We start from the raw sequence: 24,243 nt of genomic DNA, 5'->3' as shown, positions 1-24,243 counted from the left end.
ATGCGTTGATATAACTCAGTATGTTGTAATGTTTCACGTGGAAGGTTTTTGTTTGTAGTTGGTGAAACATAAAAGACGTGCTGGTCTCAAGTGTAATATGAGCTAAGTTACACAATGTAACAAGCACTAATGAATTGAATACCAGCTAACAAGTCGAACTATAATGTTCAGCACGTAATTTTCATATTTAGAAATCTGCGTTCATAACATAGCCCGATCTATTTCCAGCCGCGCAGAGTGGCCGCGCGGTTTGAGGCGACATGTCACGGACTGCGCGGCCCCTCACGCCGGCGGTTCAAGTCCTTCCTCGGGCATGGGTGTGTGTGTTGTTCTTAGCATAAGCTAGTTTATGTTAGTTAAGTTGTGTTTAAATCTAGGGACCGATGACCTCAGCAGTTTGGTCCCTTAGGAATTCACAAACATTCGAGCATTTGCTCTACTTCCTTTTTGTGTGATACTTGTAAGTTAAGAATAACGGAAACTCTAACAGAAATCAGTACAAGTTCCTAGACTGTGCGGCTGGTGGCATCTATTGGGCATCATTATAATTGACGGAAGTTTGGCTAGTCTGTTTACCAGAGATCTAGTTTTTAAAAAAAATGTATCTCTGTAAATTGCTCTACAGTCAGAAAGACACGCTTTGCTCTTTTATTTTCTAGGCGTTCTTCAGTCCAGTCACAAACATGGCCTCATATTCTCTACGTAGGTGTTTCATTCATAAGAGTCTGATCGCAAAGAAACAATTGAAGAGCGTCATTGTCTGATTGACTCTGAAGAGTTTTTGAGCCGAGTTTCGGAAACAGTTATTTTAGTTTTTTTCTTCCGAACAATGACCATCTTCCAAGCACGTTGTTCGTGAGTTTTAAACGTACGTGTTGAATGTGGGTGGTTGCAGTAGGTGTGTATGTATAACGACGTGTTATGTTGTATGATAATAACAGATGGGAGAGGGTGTGCAGTGAGAGAATAAAGCCTATTCTCCTTCTATAAAACCATTGGTTTCAACTTTGTCATTTGAGAGACGAATCGCTTAGGAGGGCGCCAAATCACACTCCTTCATGAGACACTGCGGAGAGGTTGGGAATTTAATCTAGAACATTGGCGAGAATTCTGGTAATCAGACGTCATCACTACTCCTCCCCTTGCCTGTAAAATACTGGCGATAAAAGTTTCTTCAATCACTAGGAATCGATTCTGCTACAAAGGAGTCGAGCGTCTCCGCACAGGCGTGCGTTACCTACGGTTACGGAATCGGGTGTCTGAGTGAGTACACGGCAAGTCTGTATTTTCTGCATTGCGAGATACTGTATAAGATTATCGAATGCCTTGTAGTAGTCAAGCATCAGCGTAGATACTGTCCCGCCCTCTACATCCACATAGTAATCTTCAAATGGTTCTGAGCACTATGGGACTTAACATCTGTGGTCATCAGTCCCCTAGAACGTAGAACTACTTAAACCTAACTAACCTAAGGACATCACACACATCCATGCCCGAGGCAGGATTCGAACCTGCGACCGTAGCAGTCGCGCGGTTCCGGATTGAGCGCCTAGAACCGCTAGACCACCGCGGCCGGCATAGTAATCTAAACCTGCATCTAACCACTGTGATATATATGGTAATTGTGTTATTGTTTCTTCCTGATTAATTCACATGTACAGCACAGTAAGAATGGTTAAATGCCTGTAGGCCCACTGCAATGGTGTGCCTGTCGTCGATCGAGTGTATGCCACGTCCGATGAGCTCGATGTTGATGAGAGGTTAAATCCTAACCGTCCTTCTGTCTAATCTTTTCTTCGCTCCTCCTACAGAAGCGATACATAAGGGGCTGTGCTATAATCCTAGATTCTTCACTGGCCACCCATTTTTTGCACTCGGCATCTAGCTTGAAGCGTCTGCTAATAGGCAACATTTTTTGAGTTCGACCTAACCTGTGACAAATCGTACTACTACATTTCGTTTATTACTTCGTTTGTGTTCAACATTCCCTGTTAGTCCTATTTCGTATGAGTCCTACTAACACGAGCAGTATTGTAGCATTGGTCGCACGACTGTTCAGTAAGCAGTTGTTTCAGCAGTCTGACTACATTTTCCCAGTCATCTAACAATGAAGAGAAGTCTGCCATCTGCGAGCCTATGTAATAATTTTCTTTCACATCCTTAACAGTTATTACATTATCCTGTCTCTTCCATGGACGAACAAATCGATGCGGACGTATAAGTTACGTCGGAAGCATTCTGTATTGTTAACATTGAGACTGTTTGTGTTTGGAGTATAGTTTACACAGTTGTGGTAACCAGAAGTCCACCGACTGCTATTACGTAACTGAAGATGATTAGCTATATACCATCTGCACTACAGCAAAACAATGAGCAGCATGAACTACCAAATGCATTGTTAAGCAAAATAATGGGGGGAACAATATCATCAGCACGACTTTGTCATCAAAGGGCTGTTAAACATCAGTCAGCAGTCACTCTCTAAGAACAATTTCTGTCTCATCTTTGTTGCCTATTGATTTTATCAAACTCTTTCATCATATTTACGTGGCGTATTTTCCTTCCACTTTGGTTAATACTGCTCCAGGTTTCATATTTATCATCCAGATGTGGGTGCTGATATTTTGCCTGTATCCAACTGACACGTTAGGAGGAACTTCGAATTGTGTTGCATTCTTTGCTTTTCTTCACTGGCAGATGACGAATTTCTTATTCACATAATGGTCACACTGACTTCAGCAGTAAATGGGAGCTGCTTTCAATGATCACTCAACAACCATCAGAGTCTAGTAATCAAGACAGAAAAAAACGACTGGGAACTTGTTCAGGTCCTTGTAACAGGAGAGGCTGAGACAAAGTTCCAAAATTTCCACCCATAGAATGACGACAAGCTTGAGGCTTTCTTAAAGAACCATCCCGATAGGACAGATAACACACCTTTCCCTAAAAGCTAGTGGCACACACTACAACGCGCACGTGGACATTTTGCGGCATCCTAGTGTTCGTGTGTGAGCCATGATAATTTACCATGATAAAACTGTCTGAAATGTACCGGACTTTCATCAGTGAAAAGAACTCAATTTCCTCGCCGTAACTTAAATTTTCATCCTGTCAGTTCAAATCATTCAGTATCGTGTATAATTATGTAACTCCTCCAAACTTATAATTATCATTTACTAACGAGTCTTTTGCAATTTTATTAGTGTTACTTGAAGTGCTAGAAGAAATTTAAATTACGCTAACCTCAAAAATTCCCTTAATGAAAAATGTTAATTTAGCACAGTACTTAGTGCAATCCTTTTAAAACACCTGCTGTAACAGAATACACTGTGTTTATACTTAGATCCTCGTGCAGCATGACCCCCTCACTCACCTCTGACCTAATTTTGCGAGATGCTTACCGGCAACGACGACATCCGGACAGCCCTCTAATATCAACGAGAGCCCCTGCTTCCCAGTACACCGCAAGCTAATGGATTGCCTCCGCCACTGTCTGTTCTACTGCTACTGCATTCGCAGCACACTCCAACTGCCCACACAGCGAGACATCTGTTGACGTCACCTTGGACAGCCACGTCCTCATCAAGCTTGTACTTTTAGTATATTTTCTTATCTTTTGTTCTTTTATGCGTTATTTATATTAATGCTACAACTTTTAAAATGTTCCGCAGGCCTATAATTTAATCACGTTGCTTCGTCACGTTCAGAAGTTAAACGTTTTCTTACTTTTAATGTCATTTTGCCAAAGGGATAGTATTCGAAATTAGCAAAAGTATGAATCTTATCTTTGAATGTGCTTTCTGACATTTGCTTGCTCACACTAAAAAATGATGAAATGTCGGTTATACATTACCTTTAAAAAGTGCGACGGACACGAAACTAGGGAAATTTACTATGGATAACTAAATGTCGAAAAGCACAGTCGAATGTAATATTCATACATTTGACAATTTCATACGTTAATCAGTGAAGTACGAAATGACGGAGCTCTGTTAAGAATGGGCGAAAAGAAGTGTATTAAAGACGTTTACGAGAAGAAGCGAAAGGTTAGTAAAACACATACAGATGCAGCGAGTGGTAGTTAACAAGTGCTGGAAGGAGCAGCACGGGGAAAATAAGTGAGGCAGACAAAGACCAGAATACGCAAAACGGTGTAGAGTAAGTGGGTGTAATGCTCACATAGAGATGAAGATATTAGCACAAGACGGGTAAAGATGGTAGACGCCATCAAACCAGTAGAAAGACTGACAACCCAGGTAAAGTTTGTCACTGCTGCTTTCTCCATGGCCACTGGCACCAGTGTTTGTACGTTTTATTATTGTTTAAATATGAGATTAAACATGTGGTTTAGTTTACAACTACTCAAACTGTGTATCATTGCACTGTTTCAGATAACTACTCATTTATTTTTGCATGTGTACATAAAATGAGCTTCATGTTTCACTAATTCTGTAATACATTTGCTTTTATTTCCCTCTTATCGAATTGATGACGGCTGTAGGGTTGCAACAGTTATTCGTTTATATAAATCAAAATGTGCTAAGACTGTGGCTAATTCAATTCATTAATTGAGTCCTTTGCCATTGACACCGAGTTCAAAAAATTACTTTGTTCCACTCAGAACAATAAATTATTTTACATCGTTTTCACCGTAATAACTGAATTCGTTATATATTCATTTCATTGAAATAAAGTAACCTGTCAACAGAAAAATAAAGTGTCATAGAACATTATAACTTGTAATTTCCTATTCTTGAAAGAGTTTCTGTCAACTACTTCTGGGTCATAAATGCTGTTTGATGTAGACCTACTTTGATTTCCGTTACCGGAGTTAGTGTTTGTTGTTTTTTAGAAAATACTACACTTTTTAAACTAATTTTTTATTAAATGTAGCTCCATGGAGTATCTGAGAACAGTTCCGTTCTTACTTTTTATTTACTGTTGACCGTCCCTGTATACTTTCTTAATTCTTAACTGTGTCTCATTTTCTATTTATACACTCCTGGAAATGGACACCGGTGTGTCAGACCCACCATACTTGCTCCGGACACTGCGAGAGGGCTGTACAAGCAATGATCACACGCACGGCACAGCGGACACACCAGGAACCGCCGTGTTGGCCGTCGAATGGCGCTAGCTGCGCAGCATTTGTGCACCGCCGCCGTCAGTGTCAGCCAGTTTGCCGTGGCATACGGAGCTCCATCGCAGTCTTTAACACTGGTAGCATGCCGCGACAGCGTGGACGTGAACCGTATGTGCAGTTGACGGACTTTGAGCGAGGGCGTATAGTGGGCATGCGGGAGGCCGGGTGGACGTACCGCCGAATTGCTCAACACGTGGGGCGTGAGGTCTCCACAGTACATCGATGTTGTCGCCAGTGGTCGGCGGAAGGTGCACGTGCCCGTCGACCTGGGACCGGACCGCAGCGACGCACGGATGCACGCCAAGACCGTAGGATCCTACACAGTGCCGTAGGGGACCGCACCGCCACTTCCCAGCAAATTAGGGACACTGTTGCTCCTGGGGTATCGGCGAGGACCATTCGCAACCGTCTCCATGAAGCTGGGCTACGGTGCTGCACACCGTTAGGCCGTCTTCCGCTCACGCCCCAACATCTTGCAGCCCTCCTCCAGTGGTGTCGCGACAGGCGTGAATGGGGGGACGAATGGAGACGTGTCGTCTTCAGCGATGAGAGTCGCTTCTGCCTTGGTGCCAATGATGGTCGTATGCGTGTTTGGCGCCGTGCAGGTGAGCGCCACAATCAGGACTGCATACGACCGCGGCACACAGGGCCAACACCCGGCATCATGGTGTGGGGAGCGATCTCCTACACTGGCCGTACACCACTGGTGATCGTCGAGGGGACACTGAATAGTGCACGGTACATCCAAACCGTCATCGAACCCATCGTTCTACCATTCCTAGACCGGCAAGGGAACTTGCTGTTCCAACAGGACAATGCACGTCCGCATGTATCCCGTGCCACCCAACGTGCTCTAGAAGGTGTAAGTCAACTCCCCCGGCCAGCAAGATCTCCGGATCTGTCCCCCACTGAGCATGTTTGGGACTGGATGAAGAGTCGTCTCACGCGGTCTGCACGTCCAGCACGAACGCTGGTCCAACTGAGGCGCCAGGTGGAAATGGCATGGCAAGCCATTCCACAGGACTACATCCAGCATCTCTACGATCGTCTCCATGGGAGAATAGCAGCCTGTATTGCTGCGAAAGGTGGATATACACTGTGCTAGTGCCGACATTGTGCATGCTCTGTTGCCTGTGTCTATGTGCCTGTGGTTCTGTCAGTGTGATCATGTAATGTACCTGACCCCAGGAATGTGTCAATAAAGTTTCCCCTTCCTGGGACAATGAATTCACGGTGTTCTTATTTCAATTTCCAGGAGTGTATGTTATTATTATTACTATCATTATTTTTCCTACAATGGTGCGTTTTAAGATCTGTATTCTATTGGCTTAATAATTTATAGTTAACAATGCCAACTGAGCTTCAACCAGCGTAGTACAACCACTAAGATTTATAGTTCTAAAGATACATTAATTATAACACATATATTTTCTTTTCTGCTAACTATTTCGATTTTAGTAGCCATTTCCTAGCATGTTTCCTCTACTTATTGTGATCTAAGAGTACTTAGTCTTGTTGGCATATACTTTTTATTATTTAGTTCATTGTTACAATGCTATTATCTAGTTCATAACATATAATACATGAAGTATTTCATAAATGGGCACTGACTCGAGGTATTTATACTGAGCTAAGAGAATCGAGTTATTGTTTACCGTTGCAGGAATATAAAAATCATTAGGATTTGGTATCCAGAAGGGTTGAGGAAGAAACAGCTTTATTCAAGAGAAGATGCTGTAATTGCATAATATGGCTAACGGAAACCTCTGGAAAATGTGTCGACACAGGATTAACACATCTAGAATATAGAACGTATATTTTAAGAGCAGCACCATCAAAATAGTTATTTATTAATGTACTTCTACACTCACATGGCTGCTCTGCAGATCATACTCACTTGCCTGGCAGAGGGTTCTTCAAACCACCTTCACACTAAGCCTCTATTATTCCACTCTCGAAAGCGCGCGGGAAAATCAAACGCCTGTGTCTTTCCGTACAAACTCTGATTTCCCTTATTTCATGATGATGAGCTTTTTATCACTATGTAAGTCGGCGTCAACAAAAGATTTTAGCATTCGGAAGAGAAGGTTGGGGTGATTGAAATTTCGTGATAAGATCCCGCCGGAATGAAAAACTCCTTTGTTTTATTTATTTCCACCCCAAAGCTTGCATCATGTCGGTAACACACTCTCCCCTCTTTCGCGATAGTACAAAACGGGCTGACACACCCTGAACTTTCTCGATGCACTCCGTTGATCCTATCTGGTAAGGATCCACACTGCGCAGCAGAACTCTAAGACAGGACGGACAAGCCTAATGAAAGCAATCTATTTAGTAGGTTTGTTGTATCTTGTAAGTGTTCTGCCAATAAATCACGGTCTTTCTTTCACCTTCCCAGCAACATTTTCGATGTGTTCTTTCCAATTTAAGTTTCTGGTAATTGTAATTTTGAGTATTTCGTTAAATTTATAGCCTTCACATTTGACTGATTTATCGTGTAAGCGTAATCTACAGGATCCCTTTTAGCTTTCATGTGGATGACCGTACACTTTTCATTACTTGTGGTCAATTGCCGATTTTTTATTCGTACACATATTTTATCTACATCGTTTTGCGATTTCATTTGATCGTCTGATGACTTTACTGGACAATTAACGACAGAATCATCTGCAGACAGCATAAGACGGTTGTTCAGATTATCTTCTAAATCGTCTACATAGATAAAGAACCCCCCCCCCCCCATGAACCATGGACCTTGCCGTTGGTGGGGAGGCTTGCGTGCCTCAGCGATACAGATAGCCGTACCGTAGGTGCAACCACAACGGAGGGGTATCTGTTGAGAGGCCAGACAAACATGTGGTTCCTGAAGAGGGGCAGCAGCCTTTTCAGTAGTTGCAAGGGCAACAGTCTGGATGATTGACTGATCCGGCCTTGTAACAATAACCAAAACGGCCTTGCTGTGCTGGTACTGCGAACGGCTGAAAGTAAGGGGAAACTACAGCCGTAATTTTTCCCGAGGGCATGCAGCTCTACTGTATGATTACATGATGATGGCGTCCTCTTGGGTAAAATACTCCGGAGGTAAAATAGTCCCCCATTCGGATCTCCGGGCGGGGACTACTCAAGAGGATGTCGTTATCAGGAGAAAGAAAACTGGCGTTCTACGGATCGGAGCGTGGAATGTCAGATCCTTTAATCGGGCAGGTAGGTTAGAAAATTTAAAAAGGGAAATGGATAGGTTGAAGTTAGATATAATGGGAATTAGTGAAGTTCGGTGGCAGGAGGAACAAGACTTTTGGTCAGGTGACTACAGGGTTATAAACACAAATTCAAATAGGGGTAATGCAGGAGTAGGTTTAATAATGAATAGGAAAATAGGAATGCGGGTAAGCTACTACAAACAGCATAGTGAACGCATTATTGTGGCCAAGATAGATACGAAGCCCACACCTACTACAGTAGTACAAGTTTATATGCCAACTAGCTCTGCAGATGATGAAGAAATTGAAGAAATGTATGATGAAATAATAGAAATTATTCAGATTGTGAAGGGAGACGAAAATTTAATAGTCATGGGTGACTGGAATTCGTCAGTAGGAAAAGGGAGAGAAGGAAACATAGTAGGTGAATATGGATTGGGGGACAGAAATGAAAGAGGAAGCCGCCTGGTAGAATTTTGCACAGAGCACAACATAATCATAACTAACACTTGGTTTAAGAATCATGAAAGAAGGTTGTATACATGGAAGAACCCTGGAGATACTAAAAGGTTTTCAGAAATTACTGCAACCAGTCGCCTTTTATGTAGATGTATTTTATTTAACCATGACCGGTTTCGAGCTGCCTAGCAACTCATCATCAGATGGTATATACATTTAGTGCTTTTTTGTACCCATTGTGTGGGTGGTTGAGTATCTGTGGAGATAAATCTTTCTGCAGGTATATATATATCTCTTTTAGGACGTATTTTTGAAACCATTGTGTCTTGTTTTTCACAATTTCACAAGTTAAAACTTTCACTAGATGTATATTACTTTTATGAGGCACTGTTGGAAACATATATCTTGTTTTTCGTAAACATCGCTGAACACACTTAGCCACAGATACGAATTCGTATCTGTGGTTAAGTGTGTTCAGCGATGTTTACGAAAAACAAGGCACTGTTGGAAACATATATCTTGTTTTTCGTAAACATCGCTGAACACACTTAGCCACAGATACGAATTCGTATCTGTGGCTAAGTGTGTTCAGCGATGTTTACGAAAAACAAGATATATGTTTCCAACAGTGCCTCATAAAAGTAATATACATCTAGTGAAAGTTTTAACTTGTGAAATTGTGAAAAACAAGACACAATGGTTTCAAAAATACGTCCTAAAAGAGATATATATATACCTGCAGAAAGATTTATCTCCACAGATACTCAACCACCCACACAATGGGTACAAAAAAGCACTAAATGTATATACCATCTGATGATGAGTTGCTAGGCAGCTCGAAACCGGTCATGGTTAAATAAAATACATCTACATAAAAGGCGACTGGTTGCAGTAATTTCTGAAAACCTTTTCACACCACAGTCGCAGTGTTCCACATCCACAATGGATAAAAGTCTTATACTAAAAGGTATCAGATAGATTATATAATGGTAAGACAGAGATTTAGGAACCAGGTTTTAAATTGTAAGACATTTCCAGGGGCAGATGTGGACTCTGACCACAATCTATTGGTTATGAACTGTAGATTAAAACTGAAGGAACTGCAAAAAGATGGGAATTTAAGGAGATGGGACCTGGATAAACTAAAAGAACCAGAGGTTGTACAGAGATTCAGGGAGAGCATAAGGGAGCAATTGAGAGGAATGGGGGAAATAAATACAGTAGAAGAAGAATGGGTAGCTTTGAGGGATGAAGTAGTGAAGGCAGCAGAGGATCAAGTAGGTAAAAAGACGAGGGCTAGTAGAAATCCTTGGGTAACAGAAGAAATATTGAATTTAATTGATGAAAGGAGAAAATATAAAAATGCAGTAAGTGAAACAGGCAAAAAGGAATACAAACGTCTCAAAAATGAGATCGACAGGAAGTGCAAAATGGCTAAGCAGGGATGGCTAGAGGACAAATGTAAGGATGTAGAGGCCTATCTCACTAGGGGTAAGATAGATACCGCCTACAGGAAAATTAAAGAGACCTTTGGAGATAAGAGAACGACTTGTATGAATATCAAGAGCTCAGATGGAAACCCAGTTCTAAGCAAAGAAGGGAAAGCAGAAAGGTGGAAGGAGTATATAGAGGGTCTATACAAGGGCGATGTACCTGAGGACACTGTTATGGAAATGGAAGAGGATGTAGATGAAGATGAAATGGGAGATACGATACTGCGTGAAGAGTTTGACAGAGCACTGAAAGACCTGAGTCGAAACGAGGCCCCCGGATTAGACAATATTCCATTGGAACTACTGACGGCCTTGGGAGAGCCAGTCCTGACAAAACTCTACCATCTGGTGAGCAAGGTGTATGAAACAGGTGAAATACCCTCCGACTTCAAGAAGAATATAATAATTCCAATCCCAAAGAAAGCAGGTGTTGACAGATGTGAAAATTACCGAACTATCAGCTTAATAAGTCACAGCTGCAAAATACTAACACGAATTCTTTACAGACGAATGGGAAAACTAGTAGAAGCCAACCTCGGAGAAGATCAGTTTGGATTCCGTAGAAACACTGGAACACGTGAGGCAATACTGACCTTACGACTTATCTTAGAAGAAAGATTAAGGAAAGGCAAACCTACGTTTCTAGCATTTGTAGACTTAGAGAAAGCTTTTGACAATGTTGACTGGAATACTCTCTTTAAAATTCTAAAGGTGGCCGGGGTAAAATACAGGGAGCGAAAGGCTATTTACAATTTGTACAGAAACCAGATGGCAGTTATAAGAGTCGAGGGACATGAAAGGGAAGCAGTGGTTGGGAAGGGAGTAAGACAGGGTTGTAGCCTGTCCTCGATGTTGTTCAATCTGTATATTGAGCAAGCAGTAAAGGAAACAATAGAAAAATTCGGAGTAGGTATTAAAATTCATGGAGAAGAAATAAAAACTTTGAGGTTCGCCGATGACATTGTAATTCTGTCAGAGACAGCAAAGGACTTGGAAGAGCAGTTGAATGGAATGGACAGTGTCTTGAAAGGAAGATATAAGATGAACATCGACAAAAGCAAAACAAGGATAATGGAATGTAGTCTAATTAAGTCGGGTGATGCTGAGGGAATTAGATTAGGAAAAGAGGCACTTAAAGTAGTAAAGGAGTTTTGCTATTTGGGGAGCAAAATAACTGATGATGGCCGAAGTAGAGATGATGTAAAATGTAGGCTGGCAATGGCAAGGAAAGCGTTTCTGAAGAAGAGGAATTTGTTAACATCCAGTATTGATTTAAGTGTCAGGAAGTCATTTCTGAAAGTATTCGTATGGAGTGTAGCCATGTATGGAAGGGAAACATGGACGATAAATAGTTTGGACAAGAAGAGAATAGAAGCTTTCGAAATGTGGTGCTACAGAAGAATGCTGAAGATTAGATGGGTAGATCACATAACTAATGAGGAAGTATTGAATAGGATTGGGGAGAAGAGAAGTTTGTGGCACAACTTGACCAGAAGAAGGGATCGGTTGGTAGGACATGTTCTGAGGCATCAAGGGATCACCAATTTAGTATTGGAGGGCAGCGTGGAGGGTAAAAATCGTAGGGGGGACCAAGAGATGAATACACTAAGCAGATTCAGAAGGATGTAGGTTGCAGTAGGTACTGGGAGATGAAAAAGGATGCACAGGATAGAGTAGCATGGAGAGCTGCATCAAACCAGTCTCAGGACTGAAGACGACAACAACAACAACAACAACAGATAAAGAACAGTATAGGAACTGTAACGCTGCGCCGGCCGAAGTGGCCATGCGGTTAAAGGCGCTGCAGTATGGAATCGCCAGACCGCTACGGTCGCAGGTTCGAATCCTGCCTCGGGCATGGATGTTTGTGATGTCCTTAGGTTAGTTAGGTTTAACTAGTTCTAAGTTCTAGAGGACTAATGACCTCAGCAGTTGAGTCCCATAGTGCTCAGAGCCATTTGAACCATTTTTTTGACTGTAACGCTGCCTTGGGGAACGCCAGGAATCACTTCTGTTTTACTCGATGACTTCCCGTCAGTTACTACGAACTGTGACCTCTCCGATAGGAAATCACGTATCCTGACTCATAACTGAGAGGATATTCCGCAGTCACGCAATTTGTTTACAAGCTGCATGTGCGGTATGGTGTCAAAAGCTTTCTGGAAATCTAGGAATACAGAATCCATTTAAAATTCCTCGTCGACAGTACTCAACACCATGCGAGTGAAGAGCTAGTTGTGTTTCACAAGCGCGATGTTTCCTGCATGAGCGTTCACGGTGTGTCAATAGACCGCCCTCTTCGGCGCAGTTCATAATGTTCGAACACAATATATGCCAGAGGCGGATACATATGGGGGCCGCCCGCATTGCCATCCGCACCGCCTACGCCAGTCAGCCCGCACGCTGTTCGTTCGTTTCTTCGACTCGACTGAATCGGGTTATCGAGTAGTCGCGTCCGCGTCATCGTATTTAATACTTTTCTGTCTGGCACATAGGGATCGACTTAGCTCTGTTGAATACTCACCCTGACATTGATTGTCCTACTGACGATGTAACTAAATAATTTGCCAGGAAGAATAGACGCACAGAATTCACCATTTTAGGAAGAGAACTACTGTAACTTTTTTATATCATAAGATGGCATTGTCTTGTATATGTGTATAATAAGTTGAAACAAAACTTCCTTAAAGTCTGCATGTGACTTGATTATTTTTTATTATGGTAAAAGCAACAGTAGCTTAAGATATCTTTAGCGCCCCCTCCTTGAGGTTTTTCTGTATCCGCCGCTGACATATAGGGTGAAGCGAAATTCGCGCTCTCGGGCTTCGCAGCGCGACTTCTCACATGCCAGCTATAAAAAAAAAAAAAAAAAAAAAAAAAAAAAATTCTGTCACAAAATCTCGTCTGGAGAGTACAACCGGCAGAAAAAGGACGTTAAAGAATGGCAAACTGGCAACACTGCAACCACGTGTATGGTATCTACCTCTGTCAGCACATGTTCGTGGTGCTGCACAGTTGGGTAAGCAAGCAGGAAGTCGATGGTTCGATCCTGGGTAGAGTCGTACGTTTTTCATTTGAAAAATGTAGTTTAGGTGGTGTGGTATTTGGCATTTTAATCGACAACAGCGATTGCAGCGGTTCCTCTAGTAAGCATTTTCACCTGCATACTACAATCGTACAAATAGAAGGTTGGTCAGCTTTTAAAGAAGCTCTTTCCACGTCGTGGGCGTGAATTTATTCGCACCACTTCATCTGCTAATTGCGCAACCTGTTTTCTTTGTACTTTCCTTCAATGGTCCCGTAGATTAGTACCAACTATTATTCTTGCCTCGTTCACTTCCATTACATTTGGTTAGGGCCTTACGTTACCAGTAGGGCTAGCAACGTGCTTTGGGAATAACGTCCAAACTCGGTTACTATTTGTATGTGTTATCAGCATGGTCCCACTAATTACGCCTTTCAACACTGGCTCTGGTGATTAAACATACTGTTTAGTACGTATCTCAATGCATTATTATTATTATTATTATTATTATTATTATTATTCTATCGATGGGGTTGCGGAAACTTCACGTCTCTTACGGTTAGGGAAACAGTGTAATTCGAACCCGAACATTTCACAATTAGCGGTATCGGAATGAATCACGCAGAACACTAACCTGTCAGGGGGGTAATGGGTGTCGGTGGAACAGCGCGCAGGACTGACGGCGTGTTTATACTGCATGCGCTGTCCACCGGACAGGGACTAGTTGTGAGCGGAGTAACGCATCCTTGACAGACTCTAATGTACAGTACATGCATAGATGTACCGATTATTCTCATTGTAAACCTCTAAACCAGTGTGGCAGACGTATGTCATACACAAACGATGAATATGTGGATATCCTTCAGGTCCTTGCTGCGTCTGATAACCGGGTTGGTGTTGCTGCTCGTGAATATGCTGCTAGATATCCTCGTCGACGCCATCCAGATAAAAATGTGTTTCGTCGTCTGGAGCTGCGCCTTCAGGATTCAAATGGTTCAAATGGCTCCAAGCACTATCAGACTTAACTTCTGAGGTCATCAGTCCCCTAGAACTTTTTTTTTTTTTTTGGTCATCAGTCTACTGACTGATTTGATGCGGCCCGCCACGAATACCTTTCCTGTGCTAACCTCTTCATCTCAGAGTAGCACTTGCAACCTACGTCCTCAATTATTTGCTTGACGTATTCCAATCTCTGTCTTCCTCTACAGTTTTTGCGCTCTACAGCTCCCTCTAGTACCATGGAAGTCATTCCCTCATGTCTTTACAGATGTACTATCATCTTGTCCCTTCTCCTTATCAGTGTTTTCCACATATTCCTTTCCTCTCCGATTCTGCATAGAGACTCCTCATTCCTTACCTTATCACTCCACCTAATCTTCAACATTCGTCTATAGCACCACATCTCAAATGCTTCGATTCTCTTCTGTTCCGGTTTTCCCACAGTACATGTTTCACTACCATACAATGCTGTACTCCAGACGTACATCCCCAGAAATTTCTTCCTCAAATTGAGGTCGGTATTTGGTATTAGTATACTTCTCTTGGCCAGAAATGCCTTTTTTGCCATAGCGAGTCTGCTCTTGATGTCCTCCTTGCTCCGTCCGTCATTGGTTATTTTACTGCCTAGGTAGCAGAATTCCTTAACTTCATTGACTTCGTGACCATCAATCCTGATGTTAAGTTTCTCGCTGTTCTCATTTCTACTACTTCTCATTACCTTCGTCTTTCTCCGATTTACTCTCAAACCATACTGTGTACTCATTAGACTGTTCATTCCGTTCAGCAGATCATTTAATTCTTCTTCACTTACACTCAGAATAGCAATGTAATAAGCGAATCGTATCATTGATAACCTTTCACCTTGTATTTTAATTCCAGTCCTGAACCTTTCTTTTATTTCCATCATTGCTTCCTCGATGTACAGATTGAAGAGTAGGGGCGAAAGGCTACAGCCTTGTCTTACACCCTTCTTAATACGACCACTTCGTTCTTGATCGTCCACTCTTATTATTCCCTCTTGGTTGTTGTACATCTTGTATATGACCCGTCTCTCCCTATAGCTTACCCCTACATTTTTCAGAATCTCGAACAGCTTGCACCATTTTATATTGTCGAACGCTTTTTCCAGGTCGACAAATCCTATGAAAGTGTCTTGATTTTTCTTTAGCCTTGCTTCCATTGTTAGCCGTAACGTCAGAATTCCTTCTCTCGTCCCTTTACTTTTCCTAAAGCCAAACTGATCGTCACCTAGCGCATTCTCAATTTTCTTTTCCATTTTTCTGTATATTATTCTTGTAAGCAGCTTCGATACATGAGCTGTTAAGCTGATTGTGCAATAATTCTCGCACTTGTCAGCTCTTACCGTCTTCGGAATTGTGTGGAAGATGCTTTTCCGAAAGTCAGATGGTATGTCGCCAGACTCATATATTCTGCACACCAACGTGAATAGTCGTTTTGTTGCCACTTCCCCCAATGATTTTATAAATTCTGATGGAATGTTATCTATCCCTTCTGCCTTATTTGACCGTAAGTCCTACAAAGCTCTTTTAAATTCCGATTCTAATACTGGATCCCCTATCTCTTCTAAATCGACTCCTGTTTCTTCTTCAATCACATCAGACAAATCTTCACCCTCATAGAGGCTTTCAATGTATTCTTTCCACCTATCTGCTCTCTCCTCTGCATTTAACAGTGTAATTCCCGTTGCACTCTTAATGTTACCACCGTTGCTTTTAATGTCACCAAAGGTTGTTTTGACTTTCCTGTATGCTGAGTCTGTCCTTCCGACAATCATATCTTTTTCGATGTCTTCACATTTTTCCTGCAGCCATTTCGTCTTAGCTTCCCTGCACTTCCTATTTATTTCATTCCTCAGCAACTTGTATTTCTGTGTTCCTGATTTTCCCGAAACATGTTTGTACTTCCTCCTTTCATCAATCAACTGAAGTATTTCTTCTGTTACCCATGGTTTCTTCGCAGCTACCTTCTTTGTACCTATGTTTTCCTTCCCAACTTCTGTGATGGCCCTTTTTAGAGATGTACATTCCTCTTCAACTGTACTGCCTACTGCGCTATTCCTTATTGCTGTATCTATAGCTTTAGAGAACTTCAAACGTATCTCGTCATTCTTTAGTACTTCCGTATCCCACTTCTTTGCGTATTGATTCTAGAACTTAGAACTACTTAAATCTAACTAACCTAAGGACATCACACACATCCATTCCCGAGGCAGGATTCGAACTTGCGATCGTAGCGGTCGCGTGGTTCCACACTGCAGCGTCTAGAACCGCTCGTCCAGCCGGGCCGGATTTCAGGAGTCAGATTCTCTCCTTCCACCATTGCGTGGCAGAGGTCGTCCGCGGAGTCACCGTACTTGAGCTACTGAGGAAGCTATTCTAGAGGTCATACACCAAGAACCTACACTTAGTGTAGCAAGGCAGCTGCTCGTCTCGCAACGCACGGTCGTTAACGTGCTGCACGAGCATGGACTGCACCCCTACCATTATCCTTTCATGCAACACCTGCATCCTTCATATCGCTGCCAGCAGATGCCATTCTGTGAATGGTTCCAACGCCAAGAGGAAGCCAACGATGACTTCGTGAACACCGTAATATGATCGGATGAAGCAGCATTCACTCGTGAGTGTGTCTTCAACATGGACAATGCTCACCATTGGTGTGAGGTTAACCAGCACATTACCCGCGACAGTGGATATCAAGTTCGCTTTGGTATCAACGTCTGGACCGGAATATTGGACGACAGGTAATTGGGCCCCTACGTGTTGAATGACCCGTTGACTGCACGAAGGTATCAGGAATTCCTCTCAAACTATCTGCCTGATGCGCTCGAAGATATTCCTCTGCATGTTCGGCAGAGGATAAATTAATGTGCCACAGTATTTGGACAGAACATTTCGAAGGAAATGGCTCAGACGTGGCGGTCCAGTTATATGGCCACCGCGTTCACCTGCCCTACATCCCCTCGATTTCTTCTTGTGGGGATACCTGAAGGAGTACGTGTACTCTATTCCGCCGACGAATGTGGAAGAATTGGTAGGGTGTAATCACGCTGCTCTTGTTACTGTGGACGCAGCCTTGCTACGAAGGGACCACAGCTGTATGATCCAGCGGGCTGCGCAATGTTTGGACCTGCAGGGAGGTCGTTTTGAGCATCTGTTGTTCTTAGGACAACGCATTTTGTTGTGAAGGTCAGGCAGTCATTAATATGGACATTATTACTTTCGCTGATTGCTAATGTGCGACATCTGAGCGCTCGTATTATATATAGTATAAGAGACAAGCAGATGTTGTGTTATTGTACTATGATATCATCTTTAGCATCTCGAAAATGGTTTTGTGTTTGTAGTTATTCTCCCCTATGACAGGTCATTTGTTTCACCTGTCTATTTCTTATTTATGCAACCACGTATTTGTTATGCTCAGCGTTACAAGATTTTGCAAACCTAGGATACATGTGATATAAGAAACGGTGAATATTACAGTATGAAAAATCAGAATGAAATTAGCAAAAAAAAAAAAAAAAAAAAAAAATGCACCCCAACGCAGGTTCGAACCCTCGACGTTCTGCATGATAACCAAAAATTCTACCCGCTGCTACAACTATACAGCAGGACAGGACTATGATGTGCTATCAGAGGTAGGTACAGAACATGTGGTTACAGTGTTGCCAGATTGCCGCATTCTAACGTCCTTTTTCTGCTAGATGTACTCGCCAGGCGAAACTTTGTGAGCCACTTTTTTTTTTTTTTTTTAAATCCCCAGCATGTGCGGTGTCGCGCTGCGAAGCACGAGTACAAGAATTTCGCTTCACCCTGTTTGCTCCCAAAATCCTGCTACATATCGACGTTAACGATATAGGCCTGCAATTTATTCGGTTACTGCTACCGCCTTTCTTAGATATTCGTGTGACCTATGCAACTTTCTAGTAATTGGGTACGAATCTTTCGTCGAGCGAGCGGTTGTATATAAGTATGAAGTATGGAGCTACTGTATGAACATACTGTGAAAGGAACCTAACTGGTATACAATCTCGACCGGCAGACTTGCATTTATTAAGCGATTTAAGTTAATTCACTACTCCTAGGATGTCTACTTCCTAGTTACACATGTTGGCAGCTGTTCTTCATTGGAATACTGGAATATTTTCTTCGTCTTCTTTGGTGAAGGCATTTCGGAACCTCTAGCTCAGCAGCACTGTCATTCATAGTATTTCCAGTGCTATTGAGCAGGGAAGGCACTGATTGTGTCTTGCCGCTAGCGTACTTTACATACGACCAGAATATCTTTGGATTTTCTGGCAGGTTTCCAGACGGCGTGGAGACTATTATAAGCATCTCCCTCTGAAGTCCGTGCTAAATTTCGAGCTTCTGTAAAAGATCGTCAATCTGTGGAATTTTGCGTTCGTTTAAATTTGGCATGTTTTTTCGTCGTTTCTGCAAAAGTATTCTGACCCATTTTGAGTACCATGGGGGGATAGCTACGTGTTCTGTGAAATAATTTCGTATTAATTCTTTCAACAGCTACCGATAGTATTTCTGTGAAGTGTAAAATCTACTTTCAATTATACAGTCCTACTATCAAATAACTACTTTCTTTTATAACGCTTTTCATTTGTTGTCATAGATACATTGATAGTAGAGGTAGTTGTAGCAGTAGTAGTAGTTTCATCTGCGGATCACTTTTACAAAAACACTGGACGTCTCATGGTATTTCTGAGTACGGAAAAAGTAGTTAACGTTTAGAAGTATTTGTATACGGCTCTATTTTGACAAGAACGGGACAGGTAGCTGGTTGTTGACTTTTAAAATGAATTCTATGGATTTAAGGAAAAGAAGGAAAATATAAATCAGGGTCGTCGGATGGGGATTGGAGCTTCCATCCTCCGAAATACAATGCCGATCTATTAATAACACACAAACTCATCCAGTTCATACCCGGTGTACAGTGTTTGTTTATAAATTCTTACAAAAAATTATTTTATAAAATACAAACCTATTTCTACAACGTTCATTCATTTCTCAACATCAATCACTGGACACACTAAACACACTGTCATGTGACATCAAGACCACAATGACGACGTTTGCTTTCTATTTTGTATCCACAATTTGCTCGCCTGAGAAACTGAGACGAACGATATGTTGAAATTAGAAAACGGATGATGGTGACGTTATGTTACAGAGCTCTTACATAGGGTGATCCAGAACGAACTACGTTATAGTGCGAAAGCCATTCACAGTTTTAAACATTAGCAGATTATTTAACTGCTTTTTTAAAAATTAGTTTACTTTATCTATATCTTGAACCTCCTTAGTCAGTTTATCGTGTCATTTTATTCTGTGGCAGAAGATGGTAGTTTTAGTTCTTTATTCAGTCTTTCTTGGTATATGTAACTTCAGTCTGAATCTTGTTCCATTTTCGTGGATAGAGCTGTTTATGTAGTGATTATAAGATCATTTGACGTTCGTACTGTTTGATAAATTTACTTACTTGGTGTTTTTCAACTGATTATTATGATGTGTCCGATTATCATCTTTTCTTAGTTATTCTTAGAGGCCTATTTTTTTTGTTTTGAAACTGTTGATATTTTGTGAATTTGTTCCCGGAAAATATTTTCAGGTCTAAGACTTGGGCGTTCGTATAAACAGTATGAAACTAAAAAGTACTGGCTGTGGCATACTGTGGTAGGACTCTAAGGGCACAACTGTCTGATTTTGGATTATCTTTGTGTGTTAACTCTGTTTCAATTAGCAACCAATATTCGTTTCTACAAATTTTGTATTTGCAACGAAGACCATACCGATACTATCTACAATTAATTTCACTGTGTAATCATCGAACAGTAATTAATGGCTTTTTACTATCTATATTCTCAATGTAACTTAATTGCACAATGACTGATTGTGAACGTCCATGATAGTTTCATTTCATTTCCCTACAAGGGCACTTCTTGTTTTTTATTGATTTGACAAGAGAATTTTTTTCTCATCACTAATATTGTAGCACTATTAGGAAAGTAAGTGATGTATGTGAGGCACAGTATTCAGCCCAGAATGCTACCGGGACAATAACTGCGTTACTTTTGAGAGTGATGACAACAAAGAACTCGGCCTACAGTTTCCTACGTCTTCTGTGTTACCTGTAACTCACTTAGCGAGTTTGATAATGCAGCTGTTATGCTCCGTATGCATTGTTTCACCACACTGGCTGGTATGTCTTCTAGGCCGGCGGACTAGTTTTTAGTTTTTGTACGGTTCTCCTAAATACCTGCACTGTGGTTGCTAGCTACTTTATTGTTCTTAGTGTTTTTATATCTGTAATTTTGGAGAGTTTTGTCACACTATATCTGTGACTTTTGAAAATGCTGCTTGACAAAGGTTGCTAGCTGATACGCTAACATGCTTTTGCCTCAAACCAGAATTTCAGGTATGTTACAGGTATTTCGGAAACTGCGAAGGAAACAAGCGTTATCTATGGCTCTGCCCTTTATTTCCAGGTCTGGAAACTTCTTACAGTTGTTCCCGGCGATATTTTAACCTTGTCGGAAAAGTTTTTTTCATTATCCCTTCCTTCCGTCCCGTGTGCCTTTTGTGAGAATGGCGGCGATTACAAGCCAAGCACACCGCGAAATCCAGTCTTCTTTACGAGTCGCCCTCATGCCATAGAAAACACCGCGGTGAAAAAAAAAAAAGGCGGTAATGGGCGGCAGACCACTGCAACGCTGAGCCCCTGCATTCGCCGACAATCGCGAGATGTCGCAACAACTAAACAGAACAATGCTCTCTTCTGTTCGCTTCTCTCGCTAATGTTCTTTCAAAGGAAGATTTTAAATGTAGCCAAGAAGTACTGGAAAACTCTAGCATCCATTTCGAAACACAGTTTCTGCTAATGTAATTCTCCAGTCCAAAAGCATCTCTCTGTAATCGTTAAAACGACTCTGCCTTTATTGTGCTAACATTCACTGCGTGAACAACGATACATTGAACGCAGCGAATGTTCAACAGTCCATTCTAAAGATGCACACAGAGTCTATTAGATTTGGAAAGTGAACCCCTCCATTTTGTGAAGTTAGATACATCACAATGGTCAGCATAATATTCATAGATACATCAGTAACTAATACAAATTCAATGGACGTGATTCTTTCAATTATTTACGAGATTTTTTTTTTTCAAGATTCAACATTACATAAACTGATCTAATGGAAACCGTTCCTAATTCGTCAGCACTGAGTATCTGAATAATTTTCGCTTAATCATCAACAGTTCCCATACCAACTACAACATGGTAAATACTAGAACGCTCCACCTCCACACTGCTTTCCCTGCCTCGTGATGACTGGGTGTTGTGTGATGTCCTTAGGTTAGTTAGGTTTAAGTAGTTCTAAGTTCTAGGGGAATGATGACCATAGATGTTAAGCCCCATAGTGCTCAGAGCCATTTGAACCATTTGAACCACCTCCACACTGCGATGGGCGTTCCGAACATGAAGCAATGAAGCATGATATGCCAACGGTCTCCATTTAGCGAACTTTGTTGTTCACAAAATGTATCAATGATCTTCCCCGTGTGTTGTCACACTATGCAAATTTTTCGAAGAGGTAGTAAGTGCCGTAACAGAAATCGTACTACTCTTCTCAAAAGCAGAGACCCATTCGAAGATGTTGACAGATACTTCAGGACGAATACACTGAGTCCGTCTTCAGGCCACAAGCGGCCCATCGGGACTATCCGACAACCGTGTCATCCTCAGATGAGGATGTGGATAGGAGGGGCGTGTGGTCAGCACACCCCTCTCCCAATCGTTATGATGGTTTTATTTGACCGGAGCCGCTACTATTCGGTCGAGTAGCTCCTCAATTGGCATCACGAGGCTGAGTACATCCCTAAAAATGGCAACAGCGCATGACGGCGGATGGTCACCCATGCAAGTACCGGCCACGCCCGACAGCGCTTAACTTCGGTGATCTGGCGGGAACCGGTGCGGCTAGGTCGTTGCCGTTCAGGACAAGTAGATTGTGGTTAAAATCTGACAAACAACGTAATAGATTGTCTCACAAAAGGTCAGAGCCTGTAGCAGTAATATGTATAACAAAATGATGAAATAAAGGAGAAGATAAAGGTGTTGGACAAAAATTGGGGGAAACATCGAGAAATGGATGTTTCAACATAAATGCAGACGATAGCCAAGCCTGAAGGTTGCGCTGTTGTATTTTACCATGAACGACGCCTGTGCAGTGTCCTCAGTACGTTTCAAGTGTCACTTCTGGTTAGAAGAGCGTTCAGTACAGTTGCGAGTGGGTTATGTCGGACCTAAGTGAATTCGAAAGTGGGCAACTTGTTGGTGCTTGGTAAACAAGGTAGCCGAAATGCTTCCTGTTTCTACAGGCACTGAATGTCGCACTAGCGAACTGCGTGAGCAACGAAACAGTACTAAGGGCAATACATGACGAGCTGGAATTCCAAAACCACTCTTACAATGTTGCAGATACCAACAACAGGAAAACGTGATGCCGAAGTTATATAATACATGGCCTACTGAGCAATGGACGAAACTCATTTCGTCGGAAGAATCTTCTTTTACGCTATTTCCAAACACTGGTCAACTTTGCTTTGCAAGAGTGGAACATGGTGGGGGTTCGGTGATGATTTGGGAAGCCAAGCCGTCTATCCCATGGACCCCATGGTTAATCTGCCAGGTCATATTACTGCCAAGGATTATGTGGCCATTTTGGTCGATCAGGCCCATACCATGGTAAATGTTTGTTCCCGAAATGTCATGAAGTGTTCCAAGACGACAGACCTCTGTTTACACACTTCTCTTCGTTCATCACTGGTTTTGTGAGCTCAACGACGAATTGTCGCATCTGTCCTCGTCACCAGACTCCATCGAGTGAGCTGGCGCAGTGGTTAGACACTGGACTCGCATTCGGAAGGACGACGGTTCAGTCCCGCGTCCGGCCATTCTGATTTAGGTTTTCCGTGATTTTCCTAAATCGCTCGAGGCAAATGCCGAGATGATTCCTTCGAAAGGGCACGGCCAACTTCCTTCCCCGTCCTTCCCTAATCCGATGAGACCGATGACCTCGCTGTCCAATCTTCTCCCCAAAAACAACCCAACCCAACCCAGTCCTCAATTTCATCGAGATATTTTAGGCTGCTTTTCACCGAAAGATGCGTCATCGCTGACTACTTCCATCACCGTTAACTGAACTTTCCACTATTGTGCAGAAAGAATAGTGCAAGATTGCCTTGAAAACCAAACAGGGTCCGTATATATTCATTCCTAGACGACCGAAAGCTGTTTTGAATGCCAACGGGGTTTCCTACGCAGTATTAGACATGGCTGCGTGTTATGTTTTCAATGTTTTTATATTTTTGTCCATCCCCTGTAGCTTTTCGCTTCGGGGTGTAAAAGGTAGACCACATTTTTAACATAAATACCAGCATCCCACACTTACAGAATCGTATATGCCGTGCGAGACGAAGTTTTTGGGTTTCACGCCGCTGGAGCCGAGAACCTGGCGATTTTAGATGGCATGCTATGCCACGTATCTCGTTCTATGTGGAGGCTACAACTCGGCGCCACTGACGCCGTCATCGAGCGACGGAGCGGAACTAAAACCAGTTGGTTGGTAGCCAGTAACCCAGAAGCAAGTCCAGCAGGAACGTAGTGTGCCGAGGAGTGGGGCAGCCTTGGCGGTCAACGGTCAACGTGGGACGCGGCCAAACTGTTGCGGACATTGTTTACCTGGTGAGCAGACCTTTCCATTTCTGGTAGCCACAGAAGATGACAACCACAGCCGGTTACGGAGAAGAGTGGTTTTTTTACAACTGTGATTTAGAGAACACTAGGAGTGTGCTTTAGTGGTCCGAAATGTTTGATGGGCAGCTGAAAGTTTGT

The sequence above is a fragment of the Schistocerca serialis genome, chromosome 4, assembly GCF_023864345.2.
Source record: "Schistocerca serialis cubense isolate TAMUIC-IGC-003099 chromosome 4, iqSchSeri2.2, whole genome shotgun sequence".
NCBI lineage: Eukaryota > Metazoa > Arthropoda > Insecta > Orthoptera > Acrididae > Schistocerca > Schistocerca serialis.
Note: the sequence above shows the minus strand (reverse complement) of the source record.